This window comes from Heterodontus francisci, unplaced genomic scaffold (genome assembly GCF_036365525.1).
Source record: "Heterodontus francisci isolate sHetFra1 unplaced genomic scaffold, sHetFra1.hap1 HAP1_SCAFFOLD_61, whole genome shotgun sequence".
Taxonomy (NCBI): domain Eukaryota; kingdom Metazoa; phylum Chordata; class Chondrichthyes; order Heterodontiformes; family Heterodontidae; genus Heterodontus; species Heterodontus francisci.
In genome coordinates, this window is record NW_027141441.1 from 330,453 (window position 1) to 348,751 (window position 18,299).

The following is an 18,299-nucleotide window of genomic DNA, read 5'->3' on the forward strand; positions in this document are numbered from 1 at the left end:
CAGCCACCTCTTTCCCCAGTACTGGTGCCAATGCCCCACGAACCAGAACCCACTACTACCACACCAGACTTTGAGCTGTGCATAAGTTTCTCCAATCTTATTTGTCCTATGCCAATTTGCACGTGGCTCAGGTAATAATCCAGAGATGATTACCTTTGAGGTTCTGCTTCTTAATTTGCTGCCTAGTTCCTCATACTGACGATGCAGAACCTCTATCCTTGTCCTGCCTATGTCGTTGGTACCGACATTTACCACGACAACTGGATCCTCCCCCTCCCATTGTATGTTTCACTCAAGCCCTGAGCAGATGTCCTTAATCCGAACACCAGCAGGCAACACAGCCGTCTGGACTCTTGCTCTTTGCTGCAGAGAACAGAGTCAATCCACCTTACTATACTGTCCCCTACCACCACTACATTCCTTTTTTCTCCCTCTTTGAGCCGCAAACTTACTGCAGACGTGTTTGCCCTGGATCACACTGGCATCCAGGAACTCCCACATGCTGCAGCTGTGACACATCACCTGTCCTGTCATCCTTAACGTGTTCTAATTAACTACTTAATTATTTTATTCAATTATTTATTTTATTGTATATTTTATTAAGCTTACCACTAGTTTGTTTACTATTTTAAACGTTAGGACTAAAATGGAAATTAATCACTTACCAGATAGTCATCAAGCATGCAGCTTCTTCCAAATCAATGAACTACCTGCTTGCCTGTGATGTCACAGCTTAACAGATCCTCACCAAACAGCTCCTTCCACTGCACCGAAGCAAGAACCAAATCCTGGAAACTCACCCCAGCGGCTCTCTGTTTCCCTGCTCTCACTCTCCATTGTGATGTCACTCCTGCCTTGCTCTGTCTTCAAGTCTGTGCTTTTGACGCACTTCTCATCTCTCTGTTCCATCGTGCTCCTGTGCCTCTGGTCCAAAATTAGACTTTGATGAGAAACGAACCCACACCTTTGAACATTTCCTCTATCATTATTTATCAGGTCCAACACACTATCCATTGCACCACAGAGCCACATATGTTTTAAGAACAGGGCCTTTGATCTTGTCAGCAGAGATGGTCTCTTCTTCTTTCCACAAGAACATGCACAGTTCCATCAGTTACAATGGAGCAACATCAGACACTTTCAAGATCAGCAGTGGGGTAAAGCAGGGCTGCGCGCTGGCGCCAACTCTCTTCGGAACAGAGGAACATAGGACTAGGCCATTCAGCCCGTCGAGCCTGCTCGACCATTCAATTTGATCATGGCTGATTATCTACCTCTATGCCCCTTTCCCCTGCTATCCCCATATCCCTTGATATCATAATTATCAAGATTTCTATCAATTTCTGTCTTGAACATGCTCAATGATTGAGCTGCCACAGCCCTCTGGGATACAGAATTCCAATGATTCACCACCATCTGAGTGAAGAAATTCAACCTTTTCTCAGTTTCAAACGGCCTACTCCTTATTCTGAGACGATGTCCCCTGGTTTTAGACTCACCAACCAGGGCAAACATCCTGTCTACATCCACACTATCACGCCCTGTAAGAATTTTGTCAGTTTCAATGAGATCACCTCTCATTCTTCGAAACTTTAAGGAATACAGGCCCAGTTTCCTCATCAGACAATCCCACCATCCCAGGGATTAGTCTGGTGACCCTCTGTTTCACTCCCTCTATGGCAAGTATATCCGTCCTTAGATGAGGAGACCAAACTGTACACAATACTCCAGTGCGGATTCAACAAGGCTCTATACAATTGCAGCAAGACATCTTTACTCCTGTACTCAAGACCCCTCGTGTGAAGGCCAACATACCATTTGCCTTCCTAATTGATTGCTGCACCTGCACAAGAGCTTTTAGTGTCTCAGGAACAAGGACACCCAGGTCCCTTTGGACATCAACACTTCCCAGCCTCTCACCATTTAAGAAATACTCTGTCTTTCTGTTTATTCTACCAAAGTGGATAACTTCACACTGACTCACATTATATTCCATGTTCTTGCCCATTCACTTAGCCTCTCCAGGTCCCCTGGAAGCCTCTCTGCATCCTCCTCACAACTCACACTTCACCGAGCTTTGTGTCATCTGCAAACTTGGAAATATTACATTTAATCCCCACATCCAAATCATTTATATCGGTTGTTAACAGCTGTGGCTCCAACACTGATCCTTGCAGTACCCCAATAGTAACAGCCTGCCATCCTGAGGAGGACCCGTTATTCCTGCTCTCTGTTTTCGGTCTGTTAACCAATTCTCAATCCATACCAGTATATTATCCCCAATCCTATGTGCTCTAATATTGTTTACTCACCTCCTGTGTGGGATCTTACCAAAGGAAAATGCAAATACCACACATCCACTGGTTGTCCTTTATCTGTTCTGCAGGTAAAATCCTCAAAAAACTCAACAGGTTTTTCAAACCTGTTTTCCTTTTCATAAATCTATGTTGACTCTGCCCAATCATATCATTATTTTCTAACTGTCTAGTTATCACATCCTTTATAATTGGTGTATTCTTCTCCATGGTGCTATTGTACGCTTTCAGTGACTCAGATGGGGGTGTTCACCTGCACATCAGAGCTGACGACAAGCTGTTCAACTTGGCAAGACTGTGCGCCAATACCAAAGTGGGTAAATTCCTAGTCTGTGAGTTGCTGTCTGCTGATGATGCTGCGCTGACATCCCATAATGAAGTTCACTTACAGCAGCTTGTAGATAGCTTCTCCCTGGCCTGCAAGGAATTTGGACTGACGATCAGTCTCAGGAAGGTCAAAGTTATGGGCCAGGACGTAGAGACTCCACCTTCCATCAACATTGACAATCTCACTTTGGAGGTTCTCAACAGCTTCACATTCCTTGGATCAACAATCACCAGCAATCTGTCCCTTGATACTGAAATCAGCACCAGGATTGTCAATGCTGCAGCTGTCATGTCAAAGTTGAGAAGATGAGTGTGAACCGACAGCAAACTGAACGATACAAAGCTCCACGTGTAACAGGCTTGTGATCTCAGCACCCTCCTTTATAGTAGAGAAGCATCAACAACTTATATAAGCCAAGGAAAGCAGCTGAACAGCTTCCACCTCCGCTGTCTCAGATGGATATTGGACATCTCCTGGCAGGACAGAGTGCCGAATGCGGAAGTACACCAGCGTGCAGTGATCCGCAGCATGTTTGCCCTCTTGAGTCAGCGGTGACTCTGTTGACTGGGCCAAATGAATGACGGTCACATTGCCAAATACATGCTCCATGGTGAGCTTGCTATCAGCATGAAACAAACAGGTTAGGAAAAAAATTGAAGTCATTTGGGCGGCACAGTGGCACAGTGGTTTTCACCGCAGCCTCACAGTTCCAGGGACCCGCGTTCGATTCTGGGTACTGCCTGTGTGGAGTTTGCAAGTTCTCCCTGTGTCTGCGTGGGTTTTCTCCGGGTGCTCCGGTTTCCTCCCACAAGCCAAAAGACTTGCAGGTTGATAGGTAAATTGGCCATTATAAATTGTCATTAGTGTAGGTAGGTTGTAGGGAAATATAGGGACAGGTGGGGATGTTTGGTCGGAATATGGGATTAGTGTAAATGGGTGGTTGATGTTCGGCACAGACTTGGTGGGTTGAAGGGCCTGTTTCACTGCTGTATCCATAATCTAATCAAATTTGGAGAGGTTTGAGTTAACTAAGGAGAGTGGGCATGGATTTATAAATGGGAGTTCATGCTTGACAATTCTAACTGCATTTTTTTATAAACTTGCTGAGAAAGTTGATGAAGGGAATGCAGTGGATGTTGTTTATTTGGATTTTACGAATGCATTTGAAAAAGTACCACTTGCAAATTCCACACAAGCAGTACTCAGAACTAAACCTGGGTCATTGGAGTTGTGAGATTGCAGTGCTCACCACTGTATCACCTTTAGAATGTGGATAGAATAAAAAGTGAGATTGGATGGACAGAAGCAGTCTGAAAAGATGGCTCAAACAAAAGGTGAAAACCCTGAAATGTTAATTCTGATTCTCTCTCCACAGATGCTGCCCGAGGTGCTGAGCATTTCCTGCACTTTCTGTTTTTATTTCAGCTTTGCATGATGTTGCTTTGATCAGAAAAAAATGGATGATCGGCTGTGGGCGCCAGTGAAATTCCACAGGAGCAAATAAAAAGTTCACCAATCGTGGCTCGTTGGTCTCGGGGCATGATTCTCACTTTGGGTGTATAAATGATTAACATGCGAGAGGTCCTGCGTTCAAATCCCAGACGAGCCCTTCTCTGTTGCCATTTTTAGTTTAAGGTCATCGATTGGTTTCAGCCTTCCAGAAAGCGGAATCGATTTCCAAACTGAGCCTGCTTGAGGACCGGGGAACTGGATTCAAAGAGCTTGTCGACAAAATTGAAATGAACAAAATATACAGATTGTCAAGTGGGAATATAAGGTTGCAACAGTAACTAAAGGCCTGCTCAGGTCTGCAAATGTAACCCGACCCAAGCCTGACAGCACCACATCCGACCTGGTCCGAGTCCTTTCATTTTTCCCGTGCCCGAACCGACCACCAGAATGTTCAGTTAAACTTGCTTCCGTTTTTCACTTTTTAAGCTTGTGCAGATAAGGCAACAAAAACTGTAACTGGACTTGAAAGGTTGTTTAAATGTACATTAAGATTAGAGCTATGTACCGGAGGTGATGAGCTGAAGATTGTTACCATAGAAGTTAGTGATTGTTAGGTCACTGGTTAAAGAGAAAGTCATGGAGTTGTGCCCAGACAGGTTGTCTCACACTGTATTGATTTAAATATTGCCAGAAGGCTAGAAAATATCATTATACATTCCCTGGACTCCTGCTTTACAGGTTGAACTACTTTCTGCAAGTTTATCCAGAGAGCAGCTGAGATGCAGAGACCAGGAAGGTCTTGAGTGATTAATTATTATAAAATATACATTCTTATATTAAAGAGATTGTGCTCTACCTTCGATGGAATCGCTCACTGCAGACTAGTGCGGAGTGTTTCCCGCCTTAACGTCCTGGCTGTCACTGGATCTTGAGTCTAGGACTCTGGATTACTGGTCCAGTAATCTTTGAAATTTCTCCCTTGATCTAATATTTTAATCTGGGAATCAGATTTTACAAAAAAAAAAAATAACTTATTTAAGACTGCTTCGTATTTACCCGTGTCAAATGAATAAAGAAATTAAAATATATTCAGAATTATTTATCAACTATTAATTACTAATGCCCAGCTTTGTATATAAAAAATGCCTCTTAATTTCATTAATTATCCATAAACACTGAGGCCACATTAAACTAAAAGCAGCGATTTATCAAGTCTGACACTTAATTAATTAAATATATTCCAAATTCAGAGCATAATTCATTGTCTTTCCCCTATAAATCTCTTAATTTGCATTACAAGCCTCCTTTATTTTACAATCTTTATTCAATACAATATGTTTTGAGGCAGGCACGAGACGTCTTGCCAACCCCTAACGGGATGCAGGCAATTCATTTGCAAACTGTGCACTTAAAGAAAAGGGTGAAGTTGCTATTAATGCAGATTGAAGCTGTTCAACTGCTTTTGTCACCAAGAATACAAAGCACGAAGGAAAACCAAGAGAGAAACCAAAACACAAAAAGGTTAAATTTGTGTCAATGAAAAATAGAACTCATTAAAAACATCTTATTACACAACAGTGCAGCAACTGATTACATTGTAAATATTTCATTAAGATTAAAATGGCAAAGACCTTCAACACCCCTAGAATCAGGAAAGGGCAAGAAAGAGCTAACCAGATAATTATGTGCCTGTGGCTGAGTTCTGCTACAATGTACACAAAAACTGTTTATTGATTAGTACACAGTAAGTTGAAATACCAAGCAGAGTAGGAAGTACACTTCAAAAGATCTGCAGTTTCCAGTGTTTCACTAACACAATTCGAACACAAGGCATTTAGAGTATTCGAGTGTGTCTGACCCAGCCCGGCCTGACCTGAGCCCGAATGCCGAACCCAAATGCCGAACCAGGAGGAGCGACCCAAACCCGACACATGTCATCAGGACCCGTCGGGTTAGGGTCAGTCAGGTAGCCATATTCTAGCATTAACTGAGACCTGGCTCCAAAAGCAACAAAATTGTGTTCTGGTCTGGAATGGAATTCTTCAATTGTTTCTGTTTGGCTTGGATTGACTCATCGATTTTCTTGTTTTTCACTTTGTCGATGACTTTGAATAATTGTGGATCCTTCTTCAGGGTGTCTTCTTTCACCAGGTAGTTCTGACCTCTGATGATGTTGATCGTAATCAGCTTCAATTTGCTGATAGTTTTGGAAGTGAGCAGATTTCCTTTGCTTGAGTTTACAACATGGAACTCAGTCTGACATGTGGATCCATGGGAGGATTTGAAAGCTGCCCTTGCATTGGAGCATACAGTTGCATCCATCCAAACAGAGGTAGAGTAGAAGTGACAGTTCAGTCTGTCAATCATGGGACGTTTAATCTCAGGGTTGTGAGTTTGAGTGCTATTTAGATTTTCCCTATTTTTCGGCTTCAGTAGCAGAGAGTACAAGGAGTGTTTGAAATGAAATTCAACAACAGTATGAGAAAGTCTCACTTTCATTCGGGACTCTTAACTCTCTGCAGCATCTCGCTGTGAAAGATTGAACTTTATCTCATTTCTTTTTCAGCTGGGAGTCAGTGCAGCTCAGTGGGACTTCTGGCTGTCTCCCACCTCACAATTCATCAGTGCTGAGAAAGCAATGGGAAATATTATTCATGGCTGAGTAAGCAGAGGACACCGATTTAAGGTGATTGGGAAAAGAACCAAAGGCAACATGAGGAAAAACCTTTTTTTACGCAGCGAGTGGTTAAGATCTGATATGTACTGCCGGAGAGTGTGACGGAGGAAGGTTCAACCATAGCTTTCAAAAGGATATATGATAATTATCTGACGAGAAAAAAAAAATCAGGTTTTCATGGAATACATGAGGATGTGGCATGAGCTGAGTTGCTTGTGCAGAGAGGCAGCACAAGCACGACTGCTGAAACCTCCTTTTGTGCTGTAAGTATTCTGTGATCTATGATTCTATACAAAGTGAAACCAACACTCACATCTGAGAAACTGACAGGTACAGTGTAAACCCCACACTAACAAACCAGCAAATGCCAGGGACAGATTAAAACAACAGGCCTAGACAAGAAACTGACAGATACTGTGTGAAACCCAAAAATCATTTCGCAGGATTTGGCAGGTAATGTGTAAAAACCTCTCTTCCATATCCATACTGCAAGGTACAAAGAAAAGTAGGTACACAACCAGGCTCATACATGGAAGATTGAGAGATAAAAAGCAAAACACAGACTCACCTACAAGAGACAGACCATTACAGAGAATAAAACACACTCACTTAGAGGAGGTGCAGATTAAAAGCACATGCATGTAACAGAAATTGATAGGGATAGAATCAAACCCTTTCTCACACATGACACGAAAATTGGTGGTGTCGTAAATATTAGATTACAGAACGATATAGATCGTCTGAGGCATAGAATATAAGAGCAGGGCGTTATGATGGAGCTGTATAAAATGCTAGTTAGGCCACAGATGGAGTACTGTGTACTGTTCTGGGCACCACATGATAGCAAGGATGTGATTGCCCTGGAGAGGGTGCAGAGGAGATTCACCAGGATGTTGCCTGGACTGGGGAGTTTCAGCTATGAAGAGAGACTGAAAAGGCGAGGGTTGTTTTCCTTAGAGCAGAGAAGGCTGAGGGGAGAGCTATACAGAATTATGAAGGGCATTGATAATTTAGATAGGAAGAAAGTATTTCCATTAGCAAAGGGGTTAATAACCAGGGTGCGTAGATTTAAGGTAAGGGGCAGGAGGCTTAGAGGGGATTTGAGGAAAAAATTTTACCCAGAGGGTGGTTGGAATCTGGAACACACTGCCTGAATGGGTGGTAGAGGCAGGAACCCTCACAACATTTTAGAAGTATTTAGATGAGCACTTGAAATGCCATAGCATGCAAGGCTACGGGCCAAGTGCTGGATAATGGGAAATGGAATAGTTAGGTGCTTGATGGCTGGCACAGACACGATGGGCCGAAGGGCCTGTTTCTGTGCTGTATAACTCTATGACTCTATATCAGAAACTGATAGATCTGGACAAAAGCTGATGCTCACATACAAGTTGTTGAAAGATAGGTGGTGAAACTCACATCGCAATAACAGATCAAAAATTGAAACATACAGAGTAAAAACCCACATTGTCACACCAGAAATTCACGGTTACGAAGAGAAGCTGACTCTCTCCTCCCAGGCACTGACAGGTACAAAAGAAAACACGCACTAACATTCCAGGAAATGAAAGGCTGCATTTGCTGACAATGCCACCACTAAGTGGCGCTGCATCAGCACATGTGCAAAAGCAGCCTGTTCAAATAAAACGTCCCAGTCAGCGACGTTCTGGCAGCTGCCAGGACCGAAGATGGCGCTGCTCAAATAATCACACAAAGGCAATGTAAAGCAAAACAAAGGCCATGTGTTTACATGGCAGCAGGGAATGGCCAGAGAGATCAGGCGGGGGAGAATGTCCGGAGAGAGCGGGGAGGAGGAGGAGAGCACACCCACGGCCACCAAGGTCTTCGGCCGCTCCCTCCCCACTTCCCCCACGCTCTCTACCTGCTTCCCCCACACTCTCTCCCCGCTTCCCCCACGCTCTCTACTTGCTTCCCACCCCTCTCCCCGCCCTCTCCCCTCACTTCCCCCGCGATGTCCCCCCACCCTCTCCAACCCCCACTTCCCCCGCCCTCTCCTTCTGTTAAGCTATTCCGTGACCTTGTCCTATCAATACCTTCTCCTTTGTTATCTCTTGCCCCACCCCCACTTTACTTGCTTAAAATCCTTTACATTTCTTATATCTGCCAGTTCTGAAGAAGGGTCACTGACCTGAAATGTTAACTCTGCTTCTCTCTCCACAGATGCTGCCAGACCTGCTCAGTTTTTCCAGCACTTTCTGTTTTTATCATCGATTTTCTTCTTTTTTACTTTGCTGATGTCTTTGAATAATTGTGGATCCTTCTTCAGGGTGTCTTCTTTCACCAGGTCGTTCTGACCTCTGATGATGTTGATCGCAATCAGCTTCAATTTGCTGATAGTTTTGGAACTGAGCAGATTTCCTTTGCTTGATTCTACAACATGGAACTCAGTCTGACATGTGGACCCATGGGAGGATTTAAAAGTAACTTGGATGATCCCTAGTGGATCCCTAGTGGAGGAGTATCTGATCCATGGGAACCCAGGTTCAATCCCGGGTTTCAGCAATTCTGCTTCCTTATGCGTCCCTTGCCTTGGTTCTGATTTTCCAGTTGCACAATTTACTTTGAAATTATTTACCAAGCACCAGTGGATTGAATTTGAGAAACAACACAGAGTTATTTACAGCACAGAAGGTGGTCCTTTGGCCCATCATGTCCATGCTGGCTCTCCCTGGAGCAATCTAGTCAGTTCCACTCACCAGCTCGATCCCTTTCCTCCTGCAAGTTTCTTTCCTTCAAGTATCCATCCAATTTCCTTTTCAAATCATTGATTGTCTCTGCTTCCACCACACTCGTGGGCCAAGTCATTACCACCCACAACAGAAAAAAGTTCCACCTCATCAAGGATGCGAAATATTTATATCTTCTATATTTAGCTTATTCTCTATTTCTATGAGAATAGACTGGCAGTCAACATGAAAAGGAACCCAAAAATCTTTGAGCAGCATGTAAATGATAAGTGGGTAGTAAGAGGTAGAGTGCGGCCGATTAGGGACAAAGAGGGTAATATATGCTTGGAAGTGCAGGGCAATGTTAATCTACTTAATGAGTACTTTGTATCAGTGATCACTAAGGAAGTGGAATTGGACAAAATATCAGTGGAAGTGAAGAGAGTAGAGGCAATGGAGAGGGTACAAATTGAGAGAGGGAGGTACTAAAAAGGCGGAGCAAAGCGGCACCACAAAGTGCTTCGTGATAATATCCTGGGCATCACCAAACCAGCAATCCGCCGCCTGGCTCGCCGCGGCGGGGTCAAGCGGATCTCAGGTTTGATCTATGAGGAGACTCGCGGGGTGTTGAAGATTTTCCTGGAGAATGTGATCAGGGATGCGGTCACCTACACTGAGCACGCCAAGCGCAAGACGGTCACTGCCATGGATGTGGTGTACGTTCTGAAACAGTAGGGCCGCACTCCACGGATTCGGCGGCTGAACAACTCGATCCTTTCCAGCAAACACACAACAAAGGCTCTTCTAAGAGCCACCCACCGCCTCACACAGAGAGAGCAGTGACCTGGAAACGGGAGCTGGGATAGGCTGTTCAGAACTGACTGGAATAAATCTGTGCTGCATTCGGGAATAAAACTGGAATCCCCGAATTTGACATTTCACTTGCAGCAAGGATGTGCAGTGGATTTGATTTTCTAAACGGGCTGTGTAAACAGTGCCTGAGGTTCCACAGTTAGTTATTTCCCCAGTCGACACATGCCCTCAGTGAAATGCCACACCTTCTTCTTTGGCCTCCTTGTCTCGAGAGACAATGGGTAAGCGCCTGGAGGTGGTCAGTGGTTTGTGGAGCTGCGCCTGGAGTGGCTATAAAGACCAATTCGAGAGTGACAGACTCTTCCACAGGTGCTGCAGATAAAATTGGTTGTCAGGGCTGTTACGCAGTTGGCTCTCCCCTTGCGCTTCTGTCTTTTTTCCTGCCAACTGCTAAGTCTCTTCAACTCGCCGCACTATAGCCCCGCCTTTATGGCTGCCCGCCAGCTCTGGCGATCACTGGCAACTGACTCCCATGACTTGTGATCAATGTCACAGAACTTCATGTCGCATTTGCAGACGTCTTTAAAGTGGAGACATGGATGGCCGGTGGGTCTGATACCAGTGGCGAGCTCGCTGGACAATGTGTCCTTGGGGATCCTGCCATCTTCCATGCGGCTCACATGGCCAAGCCATCTCAGGCGCCGCTGGCTCAGTCGGGCCTATAAGCTGGGGATGTTGGTCACCTCGAGGACTTCTGTGTTAGAGATACGGTCCTGCCACCTGATGCCAAGGATTCTCCGGAAGCAGCGAAAATGGAATGAATTGAGGCGTCGCTCTTGGCTGACATATGTTGTCCAGGCCTCGCTGCTGTAGAGCAAGATACTGAGGACACAGGCTTGATACACTCGGACTTTTGTGTTCTGTGTCAGTGTGCCATTTTCCTACACTCACTTGGCCAGTCTGGACATAGCAGTGGAAGTCTTTCCCATGCACTTGTTGATTTCTGCATCGAGAGACAGGTTACTGGTGATAGTTGAGCCTAGGTAGGTGAAGTCTTGAACCACTTCCAGAGTGTGGTTGCTGATATTAATGGATGGAGCATTTCTGACATCCTGTCCCATGATGTTCGTTTTCTTGAGGCTGATGGTTAGGCCACATTCGTTGCAGGCAGTCGCCAGCCTGTCGATGAGACTCTGCAGACACTCTTCAGTGTGAGATGTTAATGCAGCATTGTCAGCAAGGAGGAGTTCCCTGATGAGGACTTTCCGTACTTTGGTCTTCGCTCTTAGACAGGCAAGGTTGAACAACCTGCCACCTGATCATGTGTGGAGGAAAATTCCTTCTTCTGAAGACTTGAATGCATATGAGAGCAGCAGGGAAAAGATGATCCCAAACAGTGTGGGTGCGAACAGTTCCGGATCCAAAACGTTAACTCTGCTTCTCGTTCCACAGATGCTGCCAGACCTGCTGAGTGGTTCCAGCATTTCTTGTTTTTATTACATTGGTTTAAATTGTCGACCTGGCAGAAAGTTTGAATTCGCAAAAGGCGCCAACTTCAGTGTCGGAAAGAAGTGATTACTGGAAAATCTGTTTAAAGTTGTTCGTAAAATATTTTCCACCAACCTTTAAAAACCTTTGTTTATTCCGCTATTTTCGCCACAAATTCCTGGCGCTATTTTACGCACAGTTTTAACCTGTCATTTTTTTCCCATTTCTTATCTGTAACTGGCGGTAAAAGACTCCATTCAGCAATCCTTAAGGGACCAATAACTCGAACTTGGTGTGGAAAGGAATAAATTAGACTATTGGTAATTCCCTTCACACAGGGATCAGGGGGACAGTGAGAAGCCACTGAAATAGTTGCTTAAACATTTTAAATAGATCCTATTCTGTCCTGTTACTGACATGCTGGAATTAGACAGTAATCAGACCTTTCACAGAGACTGTGGGTGGCTCTGAAAAGAGCCTTTGGGTTATTAGATGACATTTTGGCCGCTTTCCTTTTTCTGGAAGCTCTGAGCGCTGGTTTTCTTGGGCAGCAGCACGGCCTAGATATTAGGCAGCACCCCGCCCTGTGCGATGATCACTCCTCCCAGCAGCTTGTTGAGCTCCTCGTCGTTGCGGACGGCCAGCTGCAGGTGTCTGGGGATGATGCGGGTCTTCTTGTTGTCCCGGGCCGCGTTACCGGCCAGCTCGAGGATTTCAGCGGTCAGATACTCGAGCACAGCAGCCAGATAGACCGGGGCTCCCGCACCCACACGCTCAGCATAGTTACCCTTTCTCAGGAGCCTGTGAACACGGCCCACCGGGAACTGCAGTCCAGCCCGGGAGAGCGAGACTTGGCCTTGGACCGAGAGTTCCCGCTGGTCTTTCCTCTTCCAGACATTTCCACAATCTCACAAATACTTTCACAAAGAATGGATAACTACCTCAGCATTAAGCATCCACATGGGGTAGACAGGATGGTCAAGCAGTCTGAAATGGTGCATTCAGATCACAACGCTCTCTGGAGGGGTGGGTTTAAATCCCACTTCTGACAAGTTGTGCTTTGACATGACTACAGGCATTCGGGAGCAGTGGTGAAAAACACAGAGCATGAAAGAATTTTGACAAGCAAAATCAAAACGAATTCAAAGATATTTCTTCAATACATGGGAGTAAGAGGCAACAGAGGAAAAAGTAGGGCCCATCAAAGAACTAAAAAGTAACCTATGTGTCAGGGTTGAAGATGTTGGTATGTTTGTTAATGAATACTTTACTGTCTTCACAAATGAGGGGGTGATGCAGACATTATAATTAAGGAGAAGGAGTGTGAAGCATTGGACATGATAAACTGAGGGGGAGAAGAAGTATAAATGGGATGAGCATCCTTGAAAGTGGATAAATCATCAGGGCCGGATGAAATGTACCCCAGGCTGTTAAAAGAAGCCAGTGAGGAAATAGTGGAAGGTCTGACCATCAGTTTCCAATCCCTCACTGGATACAGGTATGATGTCAGAGGATTGGAGGTCTCTACAATAAAAGCAAAATTCTGCAGATGCTGCAAATCTGAAATAAAAACTATTAGTGCTGGAAATACACAGCAGGTCTGGCAGCATCTGTGGAGAGAGAAACAAAGTTAACATATCTGTTCTGATGAAAAGTCACTGACCTGAAATGTTAACTTTGCTTCTCTCTCCACAGATGCTGCCAGATCTGCTGTGTATTTGCAGTACATTTTGTTTTTATTGCTAACATTGCACCATTGTTGAAAAAGGAAGCAGGACCGAATAATTAAAGGCCAGTCAGCCTAACCTCAATAGTGGGTGAATTATTGGAATTAATACTGAGAGACAGGATAAACTGTCACTTAGAAAGGCTCAGATTAATCAAGTATCATCAGCATGGATTTGTTAAGGGAAGCTCCTGTCTGACTATCTTGAGTGAATTTTTTGAAGAAGTAACAATGAGGATTGTGAGGGTAGTGCAGTTGATGTGGCCTACATGGATTTTAGCAAGACTTTTGACAAGGTCCCACATGACAAACCGGTTAAAAAAAATAAAAGCACATGGGATCCAGGGGAATGTAGCAAGCTGGACATAAAATAGACTCGGTGGCAGGAAGCAAAAAGGAATTGGGTACGGGTGTTTGTGCAACTCGAGGTCTGTTTCAAGTGGTGTTCCACAGGGCTCAGAACTCGGTTCCCTGCTTTTTGTGATATAAATTAATGATTTGGACATGAATGTAGAGGGCATAATCAAGACGATTGCAGATGACATGAAAATTGTCCGTGTTGTTGATAGCGAGGAGGATAGCTGTACACTGCAGGAAGAAATCAATAGACTGGTCAGGTGGGGAGAATAGTGGCAAATGGTATTCAAATTGGACAAGTGTGAGGTGATGCATTTGGGAGGTCAAAAAAGGCAAAGGAATACACAATTAATGGGAGAACACTGAACGGTGTAGAGGAAGTGAGGGACGTTGGAGCGAATGTCCACAGATCCCTGAAGGTAGCAGGACAGGTCAAAAAGGTGGTTCAGCAGGTATATGGAATCCTTTCCTTTATTAGCTGAGGTATAGAATATAAGGGTGATCTGGGTGTCCTTGTCAATAAGTCACTGAAAGCTAACATGCAGGTGCAGCAAGCAATTAGGAAAACTAATAGTATGTTAGCCTTTATCGCAAGTGGATTTGAGTACGGGAGTCGTGAATTCTTGCTTCAATTGTACAGAAACTTGGTTAGACCGCACTTGGAATACAGTTTTGGTCTCCTTACCTTAGGAAGGATATTATTGCCATGGAGGGAGTTCAACGAAGGTTCATCAGACTTCTTCCAGGGATGGTGGGACTGTTGTATGAAGAAAGGTTGGAGAAACTGGGGCTGTATTCTCTAGAGTTTCAAAGAATGGGAGGTGATCTCATTGAAACCTACAAAATACTTAAACGACAGTCAGGGTAGATGCAGCTAAGATCCCTGGTTGGGGAGCCGAGAACCAAGGGAAGGAATTTCAAAATAAGGGAGTAGCCGCTTCGGACAGAGATGAGGAGAAATTTCTTTACTCAGTGGTTTGTGAATCTTTGGAATTCTCTACCCCAGAGGGCTGTGGAAGCTCAGTCATTGAGTATGTTTAAAGCAGAGATTGACAGATTTCTAAATACAAATGACATAAGGGAATATGAGGAAAGTGTGGGAAAAGGGCATTGAAGTGGACGATCAGCCATGATCATATTGAATGGTGGGGCAGGCTCGATGGGCTGAATGGCCGACTCCTGCTCCTATGTTCCTATGTTCCTAACTCCACATGATCAGCGAGGCACAGCCTCAGGCCGACTTGGTGGGTGGTGCAAACAGATATTACTGCTTCTGATCTTCACCAGAACAGAGAGTGAGATGTAACATTGATCATCAATCAGACTGTGAGAGAATACAACAGAATAAAACACATGGAGAGACACTGTGGAATAACAAATAGATTTGATTGGAATGTTGAATTCTGATTGGAATGGATAAAACAGCAGATTAAATTGGGATTCTCATTGATCTGGGACAGAAAAGAGAAACTGATGGAAAGAAATGAAGAAGAAAGAAAAGAAAGGATGGAACTGTTCACTTTTTTCAGTTTTTTCACTCACCCATCAAAGCTGGATAAAAAAAGTTGCAAATAACAGAGAATTTCACCAGAAAGGGAGATTAAGTGCTGTCGAAACCTTGGATCGAAGGATGCCCCAACAGATCATTTGTTTAACTGTCTCCTCACTGGGGGATTTCAAGCAGTGAGTAATATTATTCTCTACTTTTGTTAAATGAACCCAGAACTGTCACTTGGAGTTAATATCTGTGTTCCGACTCCTGAATTATAAAATTGTGACTTTATCAATATTTTCTGGACACATTTCCAGCTGAAAGAGCTAAGAACTCTTTTCTAATTTACACAATACTATATACACACTCTTCAAGCCTCCTAAGCTGGCATCCTTGGTGCTGCTCTCTCTTCTCCCAAACCTCATCTCATTTGACTGTTACATCATCACTCAGACAGTGGGAGGGGTTGATCCCACTGTCTTCAGCATTAACCCTTTACATCCTTATACTACACTGTCTGTCAGAAAAAAATGGAGAGAGGAAACTTCCTTCATTTATCGAAAAACCAGCTGCTCCCAGTTGAAAATCAACTCAAACCCATCAGCGAGAGAGAGAGACTGTCAGAGAACTTCCTGCATCCAGTCCTGACCCTGTCACACTCAGCAGATGCTCACCCAGACCCCACTCTCATCAACACTGAACATTGTTACCGAGACACTTCAAATACTGTTGAGAAAAGGCAGGAAAGGTCAAAGTTCACAGCTGTTTTGAATAGAACAAAGTTTGATATCTCCTCACCGTTTCTCGGTAACCACATGAGACAATGGTTTTCTTATTTGGTTCCTTTGATTTTTCTTGTTCCTGACTGAGAAATATTCCAAACCTCAGATCAACCCTTCCACTTGTGTCGTGTCCCAGTCTCAGTTACAAGCAACACATAATGACACACACACTTTGAAACATACAACACGGTCACACTTTCCTTCAGTGAGATTAAGGTCGAGCTTTTTTTCCAGGTTGAATGCAACTGTGAACAAATTTGTATCAAAGAAGTTGCCTTTGAAATATCAGCACTGAATTTTCGTTCGAGGAGGAAGAGCCATTCCAAACTCACATCCTTCACAAAGGCTGTTTTCTCCTGTGAATGAAATTCATCATGAAATTTGAATTCTCAGTTAAAGTTCACAAGACACAGACATAAATGTTGATACGGAAACTTCTCAAGCATATTGCAAATATGAAATAAAGCTCCGCTGGGAATCGAACCCAGGATCTCCTGTTTACAAGACAGGTGCTTTAACCAACTAAGCTACAGAGCCAGATCACAAGTGCTGTTGCAATTGAAATCTGAGGTGGTTACTATTTATTCTCATCCCACTTCTCCACAGGTCACAACAAAAATTTTAACTTTTCCCACTTACTGATACCGTCAATCATCTGCTCTATTTTTCCCAGAATAGAAGACACTTAATGAACAACAAAATTATCAGTTTCTTATAGAACAAGTTTTAACTAATCATGAAGTAAAGCATAAACACATAGGTGGAAATTTTAAAAGTTCCCTTTTTACCTTAACCAACATTTAAAGTCCCTTTCTTACCTCAGCTGAACACACGCACACACACATACTGAAAAAAAAGGGATTTTTCTATACAATTCAGGGCTCTGTTAAAGACAATAAAAACACTTGGACTGATTACTTGCTCATTTCTGAAGAAAACAGCAGATGAGATATGTTGTTCCAAAATTGACATACAGTCTAATTTCCGAGTACATGTACACAGGTCACTCGGTTCTTTTAGAAGAGTTTATTTAGAGGCGGGGTTGAGAATTAATTTTAGCAGGCTTTCTTCAAAGACAGAATATGAGACGAATTGACACAGTGAACTCCTCAGAGTCTTTTCAAGATTTGCTGCAAAACAAGGCGGGTTGCGGTCTTCTCTCATTCCTTGACACTTCTTCTGGCTAACTTTATCAGCTGCTCACTCCAGAAGCTAAAACACAATGACTGCTACAAACAAAAGCTTGCGATTTTTCTGCCCTCTTTGGTGCGCGCTGCTGCTGCCGGGCTTGTCCAATTAAGAGGCACGACCGACTTCTCTGTCCACATTTCCCCGTTACCAGGGCTTCTGTTCTACATTTAACTTGAGTCGTGACAACTTGTCAACATAGTTGTCAAATTAATACTTTCAGTGCCCTCTTGAAAAAGAACTGGTCTTACATTTATTCAGTTTGATTATAATTTCCTCAACAAAATAAAATTCACAAAAAAAAAATTCAAAGTCCCTTCCATAACATCATGTACTTTCCATGAGCTACAGGTTATTGCAAGTCTCTCTGGCTGTGTTTTTTTCAGTTGATTTTGCACTCAGGTTCTTTCTGAATCCATGTGTTTGCAGTTCTTTGTGCGTGAGAGACATGGTGATATGCTTAAAGATTTCCCAACCAATTATTCATATCTCCGTCTTTCTCCGAACTTTGTACAAACACATTAATGTGGGAATCACACACACCAGGCCGTCAAACCTCTCCGCTAAACATTGAAAGGTGACAGTGTTTATTGTGACGGGGTTCCATTTATTCAGACACATCTGGTATAAAGGTAATAGTGATCAAGATGTGATTCACACATGTAATGTATTTGTATATTATGTTCATGAGGTAATGATGTAAATAAACACGTCCTTGCACTTCCCACACTTGGTGTACATTTTCTCTGCTGATGCCCCCTGAATATATCAGAGAAAATGGTGATGAGGATGAGATAAAAGTCCGAAAATATTGGCAGCAAACAGCAGCAGGGACTGCAGTGAACCAGATCAGCCAGCTCCTGGTGAGCTACCTGCTCGGATGGTGGAGGTTTTGGGTGGATTGTGTGAAGCCTGGGCCACAGACTGTCTCCTCAGTTGAATGAGATGCCGCAGGGTCTTAGTGTGCATCTGATTCAAAGTGATATTTTGGGAA

General features: G+C 43.7%; 1 non-coding gene across 1 annotated transcript; it reads right to left on the reverse strand.

Moving 5' to 3' along the window:
• Positions 1 to 16,580: 16,580 nt before the first annotated feature.
• On the reverse strand, positions 16,581 to 16,654 carry trnat-ugu (transfer RNA threonine (anticodon UGU)). Its single transcript has one exon. It is a non-coding gene; the product is annotated as a tRNA-Thr (tRNA).
• Positions 16,655 to 18,299: the final 1,645 nt, after the last annotated feature.